Source organism: Schistocerca piceifrons, chromosome 1, assembly GCF_021461385.2.
Source record: "Schistocerca piceifrons isolate TAMUIC-IGC-003096 chromosome 1, iqSchPice1.1, whole genome shotgun sequence".
In the NCBI taxonomy this organism is placed as follows: Eukaryota; Metazoa; Arthropoda; class Insecta; order Orthoptera; family Acrididae; genus Schistocerca; species Schistocerca piceifrons.
The window spans coordinates 777,696,169-777,717,497 of record NC_060138.1 but is presented as its reverse complement, the minus strand read 5'-3'; the positions used below and the strand labels follow the sequence as shown (position 1 = coordinate 777,717,497).

General features: G+C 43.1%; 1 protein-coding gene across 4 annotated transcripts in view; it reads right to left on the bottom strand.

Annotated features, from left to right (window-relative positions):
• Nucleotides 1-21,329, bottom strand: part of LOC124712666 (synaptic functional regulator FMR1) — a 240,306-nt gene that overhangs the window by 29,502 nt on the left and 189,475 nt on the right. The gene's annotated exons all lie outside the window — the stretch shown is intronic.

Sequence of the window (21,329 nt, the reverse complement as noted above, 5' to 3'; positions counted from 1 at the left end):
AGCAGAAAGATATAATTAACTATTGTGGATGAGAATTGCAAGATGTTATTCCTTAAGGATTCAATCCTACTTCTGCGAATACAAACACTATAAAGAGATAACAAATAAAACCTGGATTGCAGAATATCACATTCTTTAATACTTCTCTGTAGCAAATTAAGAAGGGGGGAGAGTTATACCTGGAGGGCACTGTACTGAGGAACACAAGATGTTTTCATCTAGTGACAGATTTTAGGCTCACATGAAGGAACATGCAATAGATACCATTGGCATTTTCAACTGTTTCTGTTGTGAGACACGAAATTTTGTTCATGCAGCATTTGTAAATATCACGAGTCCTACATATTTAAGTGCCGTATTGTATATTAAAGCTATTTTCAGTAGCAAAGTTGTATGGTGAGTAAAATTCTGTATACTTTTAAAACTAGTTATGTAACATACAAGCAGTTAAGCTACAGTTTGTAAGCTGTGCACCATCTTGTACCTTGGAATAGGTCTCTCTATAATGGAACAACTTTCCCTCTCTCGAAAATGGAAATGTGTGTTAGCTGCCAACAACACCTATTTCAAAATGTTTTGGACTTTTAACTGGTTTTTGATAATACTTAATTTGATTTCACTTACTGATTGTTGGTATATAGTACACTAATAATGCGACAGACAGACTATTACATACAGTACTGACCAGATTTTCTTGACTGCACAATTTCTACAATCGGATAACACATTTGTTCCTAGGTACATGACCAAGGTGTGCCTTGGAGCAGTTTCTCACATTCGGAAAAAAAATTTTACTTTTCTGGAATAATTTTTGTGATTTCAGACAAAGACTGCAGCACAAGAAGTGAATGGTATTATTTCAAAATGTAAAAAGAAAATTTGATGGCTGGCCAGAGATAAAAACTCTGAAAAGTGTTCCAATGTACAACATTCTAACCTACTTGTTTCTAGTGAGTTAATGTCGGTTTTGAAATTCTCCACAGGTTTGCTGCCAGATCCTAAAATCAACGTGATTCAATATTTCGGCATCCAACTGCCCATCAGCTTCAGGAGAATGCTACACCACTGTCATCGCTGCCGTTGCTGAGTACTGTTGAAAACTGATGCTGAGGCTGCAAATCGTCATCCTATATAGGCCTGCATAACGTATACGGCACATGTGCTGCCCATAACAGCTACTGCCTTCAAGACTGGGCTGGTGCCACTGCCTTTAGTTGGAACACCGGTGGCAATGATATATCGAACAAAGACTATTTTGAAACACTTGGGCTGGCCGTCGGCATGTAGAGTTTGGTCCAGTCCCAGTGGTGCATAAAGAGGAGCATAGATCTGTGCCCTTTATTCCTTACGTTGGGGGCATATCATTTAAGACTGAAAGAATTTTAAGAAATTTTAATATTAAGAGTGTGTTCTGCCCATATTCCAAGATTAGGGAACTACTTGGCTCTGTAAAAGATGATATGGGGCTTAGGAAGATTGGCATATATAAAATTCCATGTCAGGGTGGAAGGGCTTACATCTGCCACTCAATTTTCATGGTTCAGGACAGATGTGTGGCACATTGTTGTTATACAAGGTTACAACTGCCAGAAAATCGGTGATAGAAGAACACATCTTAAACGAGGGACATGGAATGAAATTTGACAAGTCTGTGATAATTTCCAACACTTCTGGTTTTTGGAACAGTGCTTATAAAGTGGCAGATGAAATTAGGATGACAGACAATTTAATAAACAGACAATGGTTTTCCTCTTAACAGGATGTGGAACCTTGTATTATCCTGCACCAAAACAGACGTTTTTTGGCCTGGCCAGCCCGAGTCTTTTAAAATCGCCCGAGTGTGATACATTGTTACCACTGGTTTGTTTGTTCTGTTTTGCTTTAAGGTGCAAAAACAACTGGGGTCATACACGCTGGAGTCAAAACTACAGAACATGAATACAAAGAGGAGTTGAAAAACCACTATACATCAGTCCCAATTGACATAATAGAAGACAGCTAAAAACAGGCATGTGGAAAAACAGCTAAAAATGACACCATACAAAAACGGAGGTCCAAAACTAAAAAATTAAATGGCCTTCATCATATTGCTTTGCCAGATAAAAAGTAAGATGCGGTCGACAGCCTGCACGTCATTTGCTAAAAAGGCCGAAATATCAGATGGCAAACCCAAACGGGACATTCCATCAGGAAGTGGCATACAGTTAAAACGTGAGTGCAATGTGAACAAAGTGGTGGGGTAGCGCCACTTAGCAAATGACGGTGGCTAAAAAGGCAGTGCCCTATACGCAAGCGAGTTAAAATAACCTCCTCCTGGCGGGAGGGACGAGAGGATGTCGTCCAAGCCGCTGGGAGAGGCTTAATAAGCCGGAGCTTATTCCCGTGAAGAGAGGACCATTGGTGATGCCAAAGGAACACCACCTCCTGACAGACGGCAACACAAAGATCACTGTAGAGAATATAGGTACTCACAAGCTGAAGTATGAGGGCTGCAGCTTTGGCAGCAGTGCCAGCAGCCTCATTTCCTGGCAGACCAACATGACCAGGAACCCACAGAAACATCACACTGACTCCACCAAGAATGAGCAGTTTACAGTTTTCCTGGACCTGCTGTGCCAAGGGATGGGCAGTGTACAGAGCACATGGACTTTGAAGGGCACTGAGTGAGTCTGAGCAGAGGACACCATTGAAAAGGCTGTGTTGCTGGATGTACTCTGTTGCCCGATACAAGGCGAAGAGCTCGGCTGCAAATACTGAGGAGTGTGCCAGAAGCCGATATCAAAAGACATGGGTGCCAATGACGAAGGCACACCCGACCCCACGGTCAGTCCGAGAGCCATCAGTGCATACAAATGTACTATCGCGAAGTTCCATGTGAAAGTCATGAAACTGAAAGCGACAGACTGAGGCTGGAGTAGTGTCCTTAGGAAGCGATAGAGGGCTAAAGGTTAACATGGGCTGCTTCATGAAGCCAAAGTGGTGAAGGGTTCACACTCACCAGGAAAGGTGCAGCTAGTGTGAAATTAAGCTGCTGTAACAAGTGCTGAAAGCGGACTCCAGGACGTAACAGAGGGGTAGGATGAGCCCCATAATGACGATCAATGGAATCATGAAAGAAGGAGGTATATAGGACGGGTGGCCATGCATGGCAGTCAAACGGCATACATACCTGCTGTGGAGAAAGTCACGGCGGTAGGGCAGGGGTAGTTCAGCAGCTTCAGCACTCACGCTCTCAACTGGGCTGGTGTAAATGATGCCCGTGGTCAAACGGATGCCATGATGGTGGATAGTGTGGAGACAGCATAAGAGGGATGGGTGTTCAGACGCATAAACAAAGCAACCGTAGTCTAGTTCGGTTAGTTGGTTGGTTGGCTGGCTGGCTTAAAAGAGGGGGGAGGGACCAAACTGCTAGATCATCAGTCCCTCGTTCCGATTAAAATAGTTCCACAAGTGTGGGAGTAACTGAGACATACAAAACACAGCTGGAAGAAAGGAGAAAAATACAAGAATGACAGAAGGGCAACAAACACTAAAATGGGCAAAATCGGACAAGAAAACCACAGACACACACAAGAAACATGAAGAAGAGATCAAAACTAGAGAGCAGATTATTGTGGCTGGCTGACCATGAGAATAAAAGGGAGAAGCCAGTCACTCTGCAACACATTAAAACCTCTACCCTAAAAGCACTAAAAGTTAGATCAAATCATAAAACCCATCCTCACAAATAAAATGTAAAGCTAAAGCTGCTGTTGAGGCATTGTCGCCCAACACCGAAGGTAGACTGCTGGGAAAGTTAAAAGTCTGCCGCAGAGTGGCTAAAAGTGGGCAGTCCAGCAAGAGGTGGACGACAGTCATTTGTGAGCCACAGCGACACCATGGTGGGTTCTCGCGACTGAGGAGGTCACCATATGTTAGCCACATATGACCAATGTGGAGCCAGCAGAGGACAACCGATTCCCTGCAAAAGGACTGCATGGAAGACTTCCACACATTCGTAGTCTTCTTAATGATGTTTGTCGTGCGTACTGTTATGCTATACCGTCTGCCAAAGCTGAAAAACCCTGCAGCGTAAGACAGAATGCAGGTCAGTTTCGGAGATGCCCATCTCCAGAGGCAATTTCTGTGTAGCCTGTTTGACCAACGTGTCGCCAAGTTTGTTGCCTGGGATTCCGACATGTCCTGGGGTCCACACAAACACCACTTAACGATGGGACCATTCCAGGGCATAGATGGACTCCTGAATGGATGCTACCAAAGGGTGGTGTGGATAACACTGGTTGATAGCTTGTAGGCTGCTCAAGGAGTCAGTACACAGTAGAAATGACTCACCAGGGCCTGAGCAGATGTGCTCAAGAGCACGAGATATGGCCGCCAGCTCTGCAGTGAGAACACTGCAGCCATCTGGCAAGGAGTGCTGTTCAATATGCCCTCCACGAACATATGCAAAGCTATGTGACCATCAGCCATCGAGCCACTTCCTGGCCCCCGTACATATCGAGAATCGAGAGGAAGGGATAGCGGAAACCCGCAGGGTTAATGGAGTCCTTAGGTCATGCGAAAGGTCCAGAAGAATCTGCAGCCTAGGTGTACACCATGGAGGTGTACATGAAAGGACCTTGAGGAGAGATGGTAACAGGAAGGATTCCAGTTCAGACAGAAGAGACCGGGCGCGAACCGCAATCGTAAGCTCTGACCTGGGCCGCCAATGCGGGAGATGAACTGCTGTGGTTGGGAAAAGGAGACAGTAATTCGGATGAGCTTGGTGTTCCTCCCATGGTGTGACCAGAGGGGGGGATGATGTGTGGTCGCATTTCTTAGCATTGAAGTTAGACCTTGACCGCTTAGACTGCTTGTGTTGTTTGACCACCAGCAAGATATGACGTACTACTTTTCATGGCGTGTCATCCACCCTGATGCCACCCACTCCGACCAGGGGCCCTCCCCAAGGGAACCACCCAGCCGCAGCAAAGGCTACCTGGCAGGATGGCCATTGCCGGGAGTCCCAATGCCCCAGGGAGACGGGCAGCTACTCCTTGGCATGAGTAGGGAGTTGATGGTGCAGGCATCAGCAGAGCGATCCCTGTGTGGTCAAGGGGCTACAACAAACAGGGCACATGGGGGCCCCACCGAGCTAAAAAGTTCATTATCGTTGACAGCACGGAATGCGACTCCGCACAGAGAATGGAGGAAAATGCACCCAGGAGGGTGACCTCACCCAACAGCTGGGGAATGAGTAGAAGTGCAGATCCATGTTGACGAAGGAATCGAGAGGTCTCAGTGCATGATGGACACTATGCACCATGTAAGGCGCCATTTCCCAATTGACTTGCTCTTTGGGAAAATTTTGAAAAATGAAGGTAACACTCTACAGGGGACTATCACGTAAAGGCCGAAACGTGAGAGAGACAGTTGAGTTTCGAATGGAGAAGAGACCGGTACAAACGGAGGAGGGTGGTTCGATTGGCACCCCAGGAAGCACCATTGAGGACACGTTGGACATTAAGGAACTGCATACAGCGGGCTGCTGGGTAAGATACACGGGAGGATCAAGAGTGTCTCCTATCGAGTTGAGCCCCAGGAATTTCATAGTTTTAACAAACGGATGGGCAAAAAGCCCTAGATGTAAAGATGGTGGAGAAACAGAAACCACTGGTGTCTCCAGAAATTCATACAGACAATTTTGTAAGTGGAAAAGCAAAAGCCATTGGCGATGCTTCAGGTGTAAAGACGATCAAGACACCACTGAAGATGTTGCTCAGTGAGACAGATCTGTGGAGAACTGCAATAGATGCAAAATCATAAACAAAAAGGCAGCCAGAGATGCCCGGTGGGAGACAGGCCATGATAGGGTTAATGGCAATAGCAAAGAGGAAGAGAGACAGGATGGGCCCCTGAGGCACACCATTTTCTTGGGTAAAGCAACCCACACACACCTTGAAAACTCGATCTTATAAAAATGCCTGAAGGATCAGGGCAGGTGGCCACTGAGGACCCACGTGCAAAGAGTATGGAGGATACCGGTTCTCCAGCAGGTGTCGTATGGTTTCTCCACATCAAAAAACATGGCCACAGCCTGGGATTCCCACAGAAAACCATTCATGACATGGGTGGACAAACTAACGAGATCGTGAACTGCAGAACGCCGTGCTCGAAATCCACACTGTGCGTTCGTCAGTAAATTGCGAGACTCGAGCCACCATACCAGCCGGGCATGAAACATATGTTCCATCACCTTGCAAACACAGCTGGTATGAGAGGTGGGGCAGTAGCTAGAAGGAAGGTTTTTGTCCTTACCGGGCTTAGATATGAGTATGACTGTGGCTTCATGCCAGCGTCTGTGAAATGTGCCCTCTGCCAAGAGGCAGTTGTACGTGTTTAGCGGAAAGTGCTTGCCCGCAAGAGAAAGGTTCTCCAACTCTTTTGTGGATGGCGTCTGGCCCTGGGGTGGAGGACGACACTCAGGACGGAACCCTGAGGCGCACCGTTTTCCTGGATAAAGGTGTCTGACAAGGCAGAACCCACACACACCTTGAATCTCGATCTTGTAAAAATGACTGAAAGAACAGGGCAGGCGGCTACGGAAGACCCACGTGTAAAGAGTACAGAGGATACCAGTTCCGCAGCAGGTGTCATAGGCCTTCTCCACATTGAAAAACAAGGCCACAGCCTGGGATTTCTGGAGAAAACCATTGATGACATGGGTGGACATAGTAACGAGATGATCAACTGCAGAACACCGTGCTCGAAATCCACACTGTGCATTTGCTAGTAAACTGTGTGACTCGAGCCACCATACCACCCGGGCATGAATCATATGTTTCATCACCTTGCAATCACAGCTAAATCTACATCTACATCCATACTCCACAAGCCACCTGACTGTGTGTGGCGGAGGGTACCCTGAGTACCTCAATCGGTTCTCCCTTCTATTCCAGTCTCGTATTGCTCGTGGAAAGAAGGATTGTCGGTATGCTTCTGTGTGGGCTCTAATCTCTCTGATTTTATCCTCATGGTCTCTTTGCGAGATATACGTAGGAGGGAGCAATATACTGCTTGACTCCTCGGTGAAGGTATGTTCTCGAAACTTTAACAAAAGCCCGTACCGAGCTACTGAGCGTCTCTCCTGCAGAGTCTTCCACTGGAGTTTATCTATCATCTCCGTAATGCTTTCGTGATTACTAAATGATCCTGTAACGAAGCGCGCTGCTCTCCGTTGGATCTTCTCTATCTCTTCTATCAACCCTATCTGGTATGGATCCCACACTGCTGAGCAGTATTCAAGCAGTGGGCGAACAAGCGTACTGTAACCTACTTCCTTTGTTTTCGGACTGCATTTCCTTAGGATTCTTCCAATGAATCTCAGTCTGGCGTCTGCTTTACCGACGATCAACTTCATATGATCATTCCATTTTAAATCACTCCTAATGCGTACTCCCAGATAATTTATGGAATTAACTGCTTCCAGTTGCTGACCTGCTATTTTGTAGCTAAATGATAAGGGATCTATCTTTCTATGTATTTGCAGCACATTACACTTGTCTACATTGAGATTCAATTGCCGTTCCCTGCACCATGCGTCAATTCGCTGCAGATCCTCCTGCATTTCAGTACAATTTTCCATTGTTACAACCTCTCGATACACCACAGCATCATCTGCAAAAAGCCTCAGTGAACTTCCGATGTCATCCACAAGGTCATTTATGTATATTGTGAATAGCAATGGTCCTATCACACTCCGCTGCATCACACCTGAAATCACTCTTACTTCGGAAGACTTCTCTCCATTGAGAATGACATGCTGCGTTCTGTTATCTAGGAACTCTTCAATCCAATCACACAATTGGTCTGATAGTCCATATGCTCTTACTTTGTTCATTAAATGACTGTGGGGAACTGTATCGAACGCCTTGCGGAAGTCAAGAAACACGGCATCTACCTGTGAACCCGTGTCTATGGCCCTCTGAGTCTCGTGGACGAATAGCGCGAGCTGGGTTTCACACGACCGTCTTTTTCGAAACCCATGCTGATTCCTACAGAGTATATTTCTAGTCTCCAGAAAATTCATTATACTCGAACATAATACATGTTCCAAAATTCTACAACTGATCGACGTTAGAGATATAGGTCTATAGTTCTGCACATCTGTTCGACATCCCTTCTTGAAAACGGGGATGACCTGTGCCCTTTTCCAATCCTTTGGAATGCTACGCTCTTCTAGAGACCAAGGTTTTCAAAGGTTTTCAGAAATTACTGCAACCAGTCGCCTTTTATGTAGATGTATTTTATTTAACCATGACCGGTTTCGAGCTGCCTAGCAACTCATCATCAGATGGTATATACATTTAGTGCTTTTTTGTACCCATTGTGTGGGTGGTTGAGTATCTGGCTAGACAGAAACGAGAACAAATAATCGCTACATGTGGTACAGTATCACGAAATATTTACAGCATAATTTATGTTTAACGTATAAGAGCAAATAATCACTACATGTGGTACAGTTACATTTACAGTTTAATTTACGTTTTGAGGTGTTACTTACAGATAAATCTTTCTGCAGGTATATATATCTCTTTTAGGACGTATTTTTGAAACCATTGTGTCTTGTTTTTCACAATTTCACAAGTTAAAACTTTCACTAGATGTATATTACTTTTATGAGGCACTGTTGGAAACATATATCTTGTTTTTCGTAAACATCGCTGAACACACTTAGCCACAGATACGAATACAGGATTTACACATTATAAACAAGCCAAAGATTGCAATATAACTACAGTATCAAAGATTTCAAGTTGACCAGAGGCATTATTAGTCATCGCACACACTGACAAGAGATTTGTCTTTATTACATAGAAAATAAATGTAAATTAGCTTAAACTATTAAAATGTTTATTTATAAATTAACTGTGCAATTTTAACAGGTATATAAAACTAAATTTTTTACATTATATTTCAGTTACATTTAAGATTATTGGTATTGAGAGTATTATGACAGCTAATTTCTTGCTCCTTCCATTGGCTGATCTTGGCATATGATGTCAGGGATGAGAGGTTGATGGTTAACTTGAAATAATAAGTAATGCTGGTACTTGAAAGGGTGTGGAAAAGGAGTTGGCGGTGGGGGGGGGGGGTTGTTTTTTTAGTGGTACAAGCTTTTATGTGTGTGTGTGTGTGTGTGTGTGGGGGGGGGGGGGGCATTTTGTTTCTGAATTACTGTTTAGTTTTTTAAGTTCAAAGAATCCTTAAAATTCTGAAAAAAGGAGTTATTCGCCAATTCTGTCTGCTCATTTAAAATGGTATGTGGGGAATTATGTTTGTGGGTGAAAATCTCTAATTGTTCGAGAAGATCCATCTTGAATCCCTTATCTACAGTGTGTAGGATTTGAAGGTTAGTTTTAATGTCTGTTGTGGAATGTTTATTATCTGCTAGATGGGTAGCAAAAGTGGATCTATTTAAGTTAACTTAAATTGTTCGAGAAGATCCATCTTGAATCCCTTATCTACAGTGTGTAGGATTTGAAGGTTAGTTTTAATGTCTGTTGTGGAATGTTTATTATCTGCTAGATGGGTAGCAAAAGTGGATCTATTTAAGTTAACTTAAATAGATCCACTTTTGCTACCCATCTAGCAGATAATAAACATTCCATAACAGACATTAAAACTAACCTTCAAATCCTACACACTGTAGATAAGGGATTCAAGATGGATCTTCTCGAACAATTAGAGATTTTCACCCACAAACATAATTCCCCACATACCATTTTAAATGAGCAGACAGAATTGGCGAATAACTCCTTTTTTCAGAATTTTAAGGATTCTTTGAACTTAAAAAACTAAACAGTAATTCAGAAACAAAATGCCCCCCCCCCCACACACACACACACACACACACACACACACATAAAAGCTTGTACCACTAAAAAAACAACCCCCCCCCCCCACCGCCAACTCCTTTTCCACACCCTTTCAAGTACCAGCATTACTTATTATTTCAAGTTAACCATCAACCTCTCATCCCTGACATCATATGCCAAGATCAGCCAATGGAAGGAGCAAGAAATTAGCTGTCATAATACTCTCAATACCAATAATCTTAAATGTAACTGAAATATAATGTAAAAAATTTAGTTTTATATACCTGTTAAAATTGCACAGTTAATTTATAAATAAACATTTTAATAGTTTAAGCTAATTTACATTTATTTTCTATGTAATAAAGACAAATCTCTTGTCAGTGTGTGCGATGACTAATAATGCCTCTGGTCAACTTGAAATCTTTGATACTGTAGTTATATTGCAATCTTTGGCTTGTTTATAATGTGTAAATCCTGTATTCGTATCTGTGGCTAAGTGTGTTCAGCGATGTTTACGAAAAACAAGATATATGTTTCCAACAGTGCCTCATAAAAGTAATATACATCTAGTGAAAGTTTTAACTTGTGAAATTGTGAAAAACAAGACACAATGGTTTCAAAAATACGTCCTAAAAGAGATATATATACCTGCAGAAAGATTTATCTGTAAGTAACACCTCAAAACGTAAATTAAACTGTAAATGTAACTGTACCACATGTAGTGATTATTTGCTCTTATACGTTAAACATAAATTATGCTGTAAATATTTCGTGATACTGTACCACATGTAGCGATTATTTGTTCTCGTTTCTGTCTAGCCACAGATACTCAACCACCCACACAATGGGTACAAAAAAGCACTAAATGTATATACCATCTGATGATGAGTTGCTAGGCAGCTCGAAACCGGTCATGGTTAAATAAAATACATCTACATAAAAGGCGACTGGTTGCAGTAATTTCTGAAAACCTTTTTACACCACAGTCGCAGTGTTCCACATCCACAATGGATAAAAGTCTTCTAGAGACCTACGGTACACCGCTGCAAGAAGGGGGGCAAGTTCCTTCGCGTACTCTGTGTAAAATCGAACTGGTATCCCATCAGGTCCAGCGGCCTTTCCTCTTTTGAGCGATTTTAATTGTTTCTCTATCCCTCTGTCGTCTATTTCGATATCTACCATTTTGTCATCTGTGTGACAATCTAGAGAAGGAACTACAGTGCAGCCTTCCTCAGTGAAACAGCTTTGGAAAAAGACATTTAGTATTTTGGCCTTTAGTCTGTCATCCTGTTTCAGTACCATTTTGGTCACAGAGTGTCTGGACATTTTGTTTTGATCCACCTACCGCTTTGACATAAGACCAAAATTTCTTAGGATTTTCTGCCAAGTCAGTACATAGAACTTTACTTTCGAATTCATTGAATGCCTCTCGCATAGCCCTCCTCACACTACATTTTGCTTCACGTAATTTTTGTTTGTCTGCAAGGCTTTGGCTATGTTTATGTTTGCTGTGAAGTTCCCTTTGCTTCCGCAGCAGTTTTCTAACTCGGTTGTTGTACTACAGTGCGTCTTTTCCATCTCTTACAATCTTGCTTGGCACATACTCATCTAACGCATATTGTACGATGTTTTTGATGGTAAGAGAGATGGGGGCAATAGCTAGAAAGCAAGTTTTTGTCCTTACTGGGCTTAGATATGGGTATGACGGTGGCTTCATGCCAGTGTCTGGGAAATGTGCCCTGTGCCCAGATGTGGTTGAACGTGTTAAGCTGAAAGTGCTTGCCTGCAAGAGAAAGGTGCTGCAACATCTGAATGTGGAGGGCGTCTAGCTCTGGGGTGGAGGAGCGGGATGAACTGAGAGCATGATCTACCACCCTCATAGTAAAGGTGGCATTGCAGCACTCATGATTCGGAGAAGAGAAGGTTATTGCCCAAGCCTCCTCTGCTCGTTTCTGATGGAGGAAGGCAGGGTGATAGTGGGAAGAGCTTGACACTTCAGCAAAATGGTGGCTCAAGGTGTTGGAGATAGCAATAGGATCCACAATAACATCGTCTGCTACTGTGAGGCCGGAAATGTGGGACTGGATCTGGGTCCCAGAAAGCTGTTGGAGGTTGGCCCACACGACAGAAGAAGGGATGGGACTGCTACAAGAACTAGTGAACGAAATCCAGCTAGCTCGTTTGCTATCTTGAAGAACGCGGTGACACTTTGCATGCATCTGTTTATAATGAATGCAGTTTGCCATCGTAGGATGATGGTTAAAAATGCGGATAGCACATCTCCAAGTGCGAATTGCACTGCGGCATGCCTCAGTCCACCAAGGGACTGGAACATGATGTGGCAAAGAGGAAATGTGAGGAATGGAATGTTCTGCAGCAGTAAGCATAACACTGGGAAATCTTGTTCTTCGGAGGTCACCAGGGAGGAGTAAAGCTGCTGATCAGCCTTAGTAAGTTGGGTTTGCAAGTGGATCGAGTAGGAGTCAGCAAATGGAGAGCACATGGAAAATGGTCACTCGAGTAGGTGCCAGAAAGAATGGACCACTCAAGTTGACGGGAAAGCTGGGCAGTGCAAAAGGATAGGTCCAATTGGAAGTAGATGTGAAAGGAGTCAGAAATGAACATGGGTGCCCCAGTGTTTAGGCGGACGATGTTAAGTTGGTTAAGAAGTTCAGCCAAGAGGGCACCTCTCTGACGGGTCCTGGGAGAATCCCAAAGGGGATGATGAGCATTAAATTCACCAAGTAGCAAAAATGGGGGAGGAAGCTGCCCAATAAGCTGAAAGACGTCTGCCCTGGTGACATCGAATGATGGAGATACATAAATGGTACAGAGGGAAAAAGTCAGGTGGGGAAAGAAAAGGTGAACTGCAACAGCTTGAAGACGAGTAGTCAGGGAGATGCAGCATGGTGCCCCCACAAGATGGAATGCCGACCTCAGGGGGAAGGTCAAAACAAATTGGTAAGTAATGTGAATGCTCAAAGCTTTCGTAAGGAAGCAATTTAGTTTCCTGAAGGCAGAGTACAAGGGGATACTATGATGCTGAAAGCAGCCATAAATCCTCTTTGTGGGACCGAAGGCCATGAACATTCTATAGGAGGACAGTCACGAGGAAGAGATGTACGAGTGTCAACTCAGCTGCTGCTGAGTGACAACTGATGTAGAGTCACTGCTACAGGGCACAGAAGCAGGAGGATCCTGCTCCATGGGGTCCACAAAAGCTGAAAACGGTTGGTGGTGCGTACCAGCTAGACAGAGGCCGGCTGGGCTAAAGTACACGTGGCGACACCGTCGAACAGGATCTTCGAGTTGGCGAAGGAGAAGACCGTTTGCCTTTGGTGGACTTCTTCGAGTCTTTCCGGTTAGAAACAAAATCGGGTGGTGTTTGGCTGGAGAGATGGAGGAAGTCTTCATGGGAGTACTCCTTTGTCCTTTCCTGTCTACTGGCTGTGTAGCTGGTGGCTTCGCCCCTTTGAAGTGAGAGTTTGACGGTTTGTTGCACAGTGGGGCGGGAGGACAGCGATGCTACCTTGACAATAGGCGATTTCACCTCAGAGGTGAATTTGAGATTGCATGTCTGCGTGGCCATGTCCTTCATGGAGCGAGGGGTAACAAAAATACAACTATACATGCCAGATGGGAGAACACAGGGTTTGCAACTAGCCAGTAACTTGTGAGCAACTGGGTAAGGCACTTTTTCCTTTACCCGAATCTCTTAGACTGTACGCTCATCAAGATACACGGGACAATCCCGAGAGGAGGCAGCATGGCTGCCATTGCAGTTGATACAGTGGGGAGAAGGAGGCGGACAATCGCTCTTGTGTGCATCCCTACCACATGTTACACATCTGGCTGGGTGTTGACAAGAGGTGCTAGTGTGGTTGAAACAATGACACTGGTAACAGCACATTGGGTTCAGAATGTACGGCAGGACTGTGATAATTTCATAGCCTGCTTTGATCTTGGACGGCAGCACCACTATCAAAGGTGAGGGAACGAGTGCGGGTGGGCACTAAGGAGGAATTTACATTTTTCATTAGATGATGGACGGCAACGACACCCTTTCAGAGAGGTAAGATTGGATTTCGGCCTCGGTTAGGTCATCGAGCAGCCTGGTGTAAATTACAGCACGGGAAGAATTCAAAGTTCTATGGGCCTTGACACAAACAGGGTAACCATGGAGAAGCGAGGCAGTAAGCAGTTGTTGTGCCTGAGAATCAGAAGCAGTCTCCAACAGCAAAGTGCCATTCCACAGACGAGATCAGGATTTCACAGGGCGAGCAACTGCATCAACACCTTTCTGAATAATAAACGGATTTACAGTGGCGAAGGACTGACTGTCTTCAGTACATGATACCACGAGGAACCATGGTGCAGCGGGACGTGTCTTCGAATCATTAGCCTCATTACATTTATGTTTCGTAGACATTGATTTGGAAGATGATTGACTCATTGCGAGAAAATCCCCCATGATTGCCAGTATCTCTGATGGCCTGCTCCTTCCAACTGGGGGCTCCCTTCACAAGGGGACGCACCTGCCTTAGGTGATTGTTCACACCTCCCGAACATCTGACAGAGGGATCAATCAGCAATTTGGAAAGGTTGAAGCTCAGGCAATCACCCTTCCCTGGGCCTGGCCTGTACCAGGGGTATGTGCAAACCCTACCTGTCGACTCGAGGCTGAGAATTATGCATTACCCAGTCACCTGTTATGCGTCAGATGCATAGGCCGGACTTTAGTAGCGCACAGGGAGGAAGAAGAAAAAGAGGAACCTCAAATGCCAAAGCGGAGGAATGAGACGAGAAGGGAAACGAAGAAAGGAAAAGGGAGTGAAAAACAAAGGTGAGACTGTTCTTACATCAGCGGCAGACAATGTAGAACATTCGCAATAACATTCTAGACAAGTTCCTCAAGGAAGAGGAAAAACATAGCAAGAGGATAGACTGCAGCATGGAAAGGAAAAAACGTTGCAAAGGCTGGGGCCCCATGGTAGCCAAGCACAAACCTGCCGAAGAGTGGCGAACCCCCTGACGGGGAAGTTTGCTGCTAGTGTTCTATTAAGGGCAGCACCACCAATTTAGTTTTGAAGGGCAGCAACTGTGGTAAGTGGCGCATGTGCCGTGTAAGGTACAGAGGTCTATTTGCAGCCATGATATCAGTTTTCAGCAGGACTCTGCAACAGCAGCAGCATTCTTCTCAAGAAGGCACACAATTGGATGGCTCTGAGCACTATGGGACTTAACATCTAAGGTCATCAGTCGCACACAATTGGATCACCAAAATACTTAATCATATTGATTTTAGGATAAAGCAGCAAACCCACAGAAACTTTCAAGACTTATTATGCTAGTAAAGCCTACAAAAGTTTTGACTAACAATACTAGAGAAGGAAAGAGTTGCTACTCACCATATAGCGGAGATGCTGAGTCGCGATAGGCACAATAAAAAGATTCACACAATTAAAGCTTTTCGCCATTAAGGCCTTTGTCAGCAGTACACACACACACACACACACACACACACACACACACACAAAAACGCAACTTGCACACACATCTGCAGTCTCAGAGAACTGAGACCACACTGTGAACAGCAACACCAGTGCATGATGGGAGTGGCGACTGGCTGGGAGTAAGGAGGAGGCTGGGGCAGGGAGGGGGAGGGATAGTATGGTGGGAGTGGCGGACAGTCAAGTGTTGCAGTTTAGATGGAGGGGAGGAGAGAAGGTGCAGAGGGGGGAGGAGGTAAGTAGCGGAAAGGAGAGTAATAAAAGAAATTAAAAGACTGGGTGTGGTGGTGAAATGACGGCTGTGTAGTGCTGGAATGGGAACAGGGAGGGGACTGGATGGGTGAGGACAGTGACTAACAAAGGTTGAGGCCAGGAGGCGTATGGGAATGTAGGATGTATTGCAGGGAAAGTTGCCACCTGCGCAATTCAGAAAAGTTGGTGCTGTTGGGAAGGATGCATATGGCATAGGCTGTGAAGCAGTCATTAAGATGAGGGATATCATGTTTGGCAGCGTGTGTGTGTGTGTGTGTGTGTGTGTGTGTGTGTGTGTGTGTGTATACTGCCGACAAAGGCCTTAATGGCCGAAAGCTTTAATTGTATCCATCTTTTTATTGTGCCTATCGCGACTCAGCATCTCCGCTATATGGTGAGTAGCAACTTTTCTTCTCAGGTATTGTTACATTCCATCCTGGATTTTCCATTGTTTGATTTTTGACTAACAAGAGCAACACAGACAAGAAACAAATGTACCGTATACTTAGTTAAAATCAAGCAGAACAAAAGTCAGTAAATGCAGTTTTGTTGTTGTTGTTGTTATGGTCTTCAGTCCAAGAGACTGGTTTGAGGCAGCTCTCCATACTACCCTATCCTGTACAAGGTTCTTCATCTCTGAGTAACTGCTCCAACCTTCATCCTTCTGAATCTGCTTAGCGTATTCATCTCTTGGCCTCCCTCCACGATTTTTACCCTCCACACTTCCCACCAATAGGGAATTGGTGATCCCTTGACGCCTCAGAATGTGTCCTACCAACTGATCCCTCGTCCTAGTCAAGTTGTGCCACAAATTTCTCTTCTCCCAATTCTATTCAGTACCTCCTCATTAGTTATGTGATCTACCCATCTAATCTTCAGCATTCTTCTGTAGCACCACATTTCGAAAGCTACTATTCTCTTCTTGTCTAAACTATTTATCGTCCATGTTTCACTTCCATACATGGCTACACTCCATACAAATACTTTCAGAAACGACTTCCTGACACTTAGATCTATACTCGATGTTAACAAATCTCTCTTCAGAAACACTTTCCTTGCCATTGCCAGTCTACATTTTACATCCTTCCTACTTCGACCACCATCAGTTATTTTGCTTCCCAAACAACCAAATATCATTTACTACTTCAAGTGTCTCAATTCCTAATCTAATTCCCTCAGCATCACCTGATTTAATCCAACTACATTCCATTATCCTCTTTTTTTAATTTTTTTTTATGTTCATCTTATATCCTCCTTTCAAGGCACTGTCCATTCCATTCAACTGCTCTTCCAGGTCCTTTGCTGTCTCTGACACAATTACAATGTCATCGGCGAACCTCAAAGTTTTTATTTCTTCTCCATGGTTTTAATACCAACTCCGAACTTTTCTTTTGTTTCATTTACTGCTTGCTCAATATACAGATTGAATAGCATCGGGGATAGGCTACTACCCTGTCTCACTCCCTTCCCAACCACTGCTTCCCTCTCATACCCCATGACTCGTATGACTGCCATCTGCTTTCTGTACAAATTGCAAATGGCCTTTTGCTCCCTGTACTTGACCCCTGCCACCTTCAGAATTTGAAAGAGAGTATTCCAGTCAACATTGTCAAAAGCTTTCTCTAAGTTTACAATTGCTAGAAACGTAGGTTTGCCTTTCCTTAATCTATTTTCTAAGATAAGTCATAGGGTAAGTATTGCCTAGCGTGTTCCAACATTTCTACAGAACCCAAACTAATCTTCCCCGGGGTCGGCTTGTAGCAGTTTTTCCAACCCGTCTATAAAGAATTCTTGGTAATATTTTGCAGCCATGACTTATTAAACTGACAGTTCAGTAATTTTCACACCTGTAGATGCCCGCTTTCTTTGGGATTGGAATAATTATATTCTTCTTGAAGTCTGAGGGTATTTCACCTGTCTCACACATCTTGCTCACCAGATGGTAGAGTTTTGTCATGGTTGGCTCTCCCAAGGCTGTCAGTAGTTCTAATGGAATGTTGTCTATTTCCTCGGCCGTGTTTCAACTTAGGATCTTTCAGTGCTGTGTCAAATTCTTCACACAGTATCAAATCTCCCATTTCATCTCCATCTATGTCCTCTTGCATTTCCATAATATTACCCTCAAGTACCTCACCCTGGTACAGACCCTTTATATTCTCCTTCCATCTCTCTGCTTTCCCTTCTTTGCTTAGAACAGGTTTTCCACAAGAGCTCTTGATATTCATACAGGTAGTTCTCTTTTCTCCAAAGGTCTCTTTAATTTTCCTTACCCCCTAGTGATATATGCCTCTACATCCTTACATTTGTCCTCTAACCATCCCTGCTTAGCCATTTTGCACTTCTTGTCAATCACATTTTTTGAGACGTTTGTATTCCTTTGCACCTGCTTCATTTACTGCATTTTTATATTTTCTCCTTTCATCAATTAAATTCCATATATCTTCTATTACCCAAGGATTTCTACTAGCCCTCATCTTTTTACCTACTTGATCCTCTACTGCCTTCACTATTTCATTTCTCAAAGCTACCCATTCTTCTTCTTCAGTATTTCTTTCCTCCATTCTTGTCAATCGTTCCATAATGCTCTCTCTGAAATTCTCTACAACCTCTGGTTCTTTCAGTTTATCCACACCCCATCTCCTTAATATGCCACCTTTTTGCAGGTTTCTTAAGTTTTAATCTACAGTTCATAACAAATAAATTGTAGTCAGAGTTCACATCTGCCCCTGGATATGTCTTACAATTTAAAACCTGGTTCCTAAATCTAACCATTATATAATATATCTGAAATCTTCCAATGTCTCCAGGCCTCTTCCACTGTAGTTTAGCACTGAAATAACTTTATTAATGAACAACAAGCAAAATACATCCTGTCTTTATGAAGTCATTACATTAAAAATATTTGTAGTATCGCTGAAAGAGGTAAAGAGTGTGGTTATATGGGTTGAAAATGTTATTTAAAATATATTTTGTGCCTTAGTTTAATGCAACCAGTGGATATTACAATGTAATTGAAAAACTTCCTGTCCAGTTTACTTCAACATAATGCCTCTTCCATAAAAATTGCCTCTTCCTCAATAAATATGTATATATGGGAAGCAACAATTTTAGGTGTGTACATTATATATAGAAATTAATGTGACAAGATACCTGCTAAGACCTTATTGGAGTAGCATGGCATGAAAACCTTATTTGGAGACATTAGAAGGTCTCTCTATCAATGTGTGCATATTATATCATACCGCCCAAAAACTATGTAGTCAATTAGATACACACTGAGGTAACAGCTGTGGGATAGTGATATGCACTTATACAGTCAGAGGTAGTATTGTGTACACAAGGGATAAATGGGCAGAGCATTGGCAAAGCTGTCACTTGTAATGAGGTTATTCATTTGAGAATGTCTCCGACATGATTACGATTGTACGGTGAAAATTAACAGACTTTCAAAGTGGGATGGTAGTTACAGCTAAAGGCATGGGACATTCCGTTTGCAAAACTCAGAAATTCAATATTCTGAGATCCGCAGTGTCAAGTACGAGCCAAGAATACCAAAGTATGGGTATTACTTCTCAACCCAGACAACTCTGTGGCCGACGGACTTTGCTTAACGAGTGCTGTGGCATTTATGTAGATGTCGGTGGTAACACACAAGCAACACTACATGAAGTAATTGCAGAAATCAATGTCGTACATACGACAAATGTATCTGTTAGGACAGTGTGATGAAATGTGTTAGTGGGCTATGGCTGCAGATGACCGATGTGAGCACCTTTGATAACAACACGAAATCAACTGCAGCACCTCTACTGAGCCCGTGACCATATCGATTAGATCCTAACTGAATGGAAAACAGTGGCCTATTCAGGTGAGTCACAATTTCAGTTGTTAGAGCCAATGATTGGGTTTGAATGTGGTGCAGATCTCATGAAGCCACAGACCCAAGTTATCACAAAGGCACTGTGTAAACGGGTGGTGGCTCCATAACGGTGCAGGCTGTGTTTAAATGGAATGGACTGGGTCCTCTGGTCCAACTGAACAGATCACTGACTGGAAACTGTTATGTTTGACTACTTGGAGATCATGTGCATCCATTCCTGGCTTCATCTTCTCAAACAACAATGGGATTTTTATGGATGATGATGCGACACGTCACCAGACAATTGCCAACATGAATCGCCTTGAACTTTTATGGGACATAATAGGGAGGTCTGTTGGTGCACAAAATCCTACACTGGCAACATTTTCACAATTGTGGACTACTATAGAGGCAGAATGGCTTAATAATTATGCAAGGAAGTTCCAATGACTTGTCAAGTCCATGCCACATCAAGCTGCTGCACTACAACGGGGAAAAGGAGGACCAAAACAACATTAGGTGGTATCCCATGACTTATCATGTCAATGCTCTACCTGGGCAAAAAAGAAATGAGATTTATACATTGTATACATTGCTAAGGAACTGTTTGATGTGGCACATTAATGTGTAAATATTTTTTGATGTTGAAATTTAGTTGTTCTGCTATTAGAAGTTTCATCAAAGCCCTTCAATTCTGTGACTGTGGATGAGCAGTTTACTACAGATATGTTCTAATGCTTATTGGGAAAAAAAGGAGGCAATATAAGGAACAAATGAAGATGTACACTGCTGCAATGGATCCTATGATGAAAAACCACAATTAACTGAATGTACTTGGTAAGTACACAAATCTGCAGAATCAGTCTTATTCCTTCTGTGCCATACCTCATGCAGCAGAGCGAAAATACAGTTTCCCACCAGTATATCATTACAAGTAGCTTCTTAGTAGTGCAACCAGTATAAATGACAATTTTCCCAAAATGATCTTTATTGTGTGCATGAGAGGTTGTCTGTGCAACAAATCACCTAACTTAATGATTTTCTCATTCTCAGTAAAGACGTCAGAAGGAAGTAAATTGGTGAATTGGTGGCTAGGAAGAATGAAGCAAGTAGTCAATGAACAATACTAGGAAGACTAATGGAATAAATGATCAGATATATAGGGCTGTTAGCTGTCATACTCTATTATTCTGTTAAAGCCTGATGTCCGTTGCCTTTATTTCACTTCCCTTAAGTACTTTCACTCCACACAAATCTAAGTATTAAATTACTGGGACAAACAACAAATATTCCAGATCTTGTCTCGGTTTTTAATTTTTTTTTTTGGTGAAACATTGACAATGAAAGCAGGAACACACACACTACTTTTGTCCAGAATTCAATATTTCAATGTTATTCATACTTGTGCCTAACCTGCCTCAAACACTGTGAACTTAGCTATAAAAGACAAAATAGGCAACACACAAAGAAACTCTTTGCTAAAGTTTCTCCATTTTCCCACCATTTCATATCTGGTTGAGAATGAAACCTTTCAATGATCATACATAAACCACCACAGTATCACACATGAAGTCACTTTCTGACCATTCAAGTTTGAACTCCAATCTGGCACTGCTAGACAAAAAGGGGAAATTTTGTCCACTTATTTCCCACTTTGTACTGAATAAAAAGAATTACAAATAATCTGTAATTCTAAGATCTGTAGATGCAAATTAGTTTGCCACAAATGCAACAGTTTAGCAGTGTAGTCCATCAATACAAAATTCACATGGCCTCATCAAGGATTGGATGCAACTCCAAACTACCTGGAATGGAAACTTATCAAGTGACCTGACTTCCTTTGATTTCCAT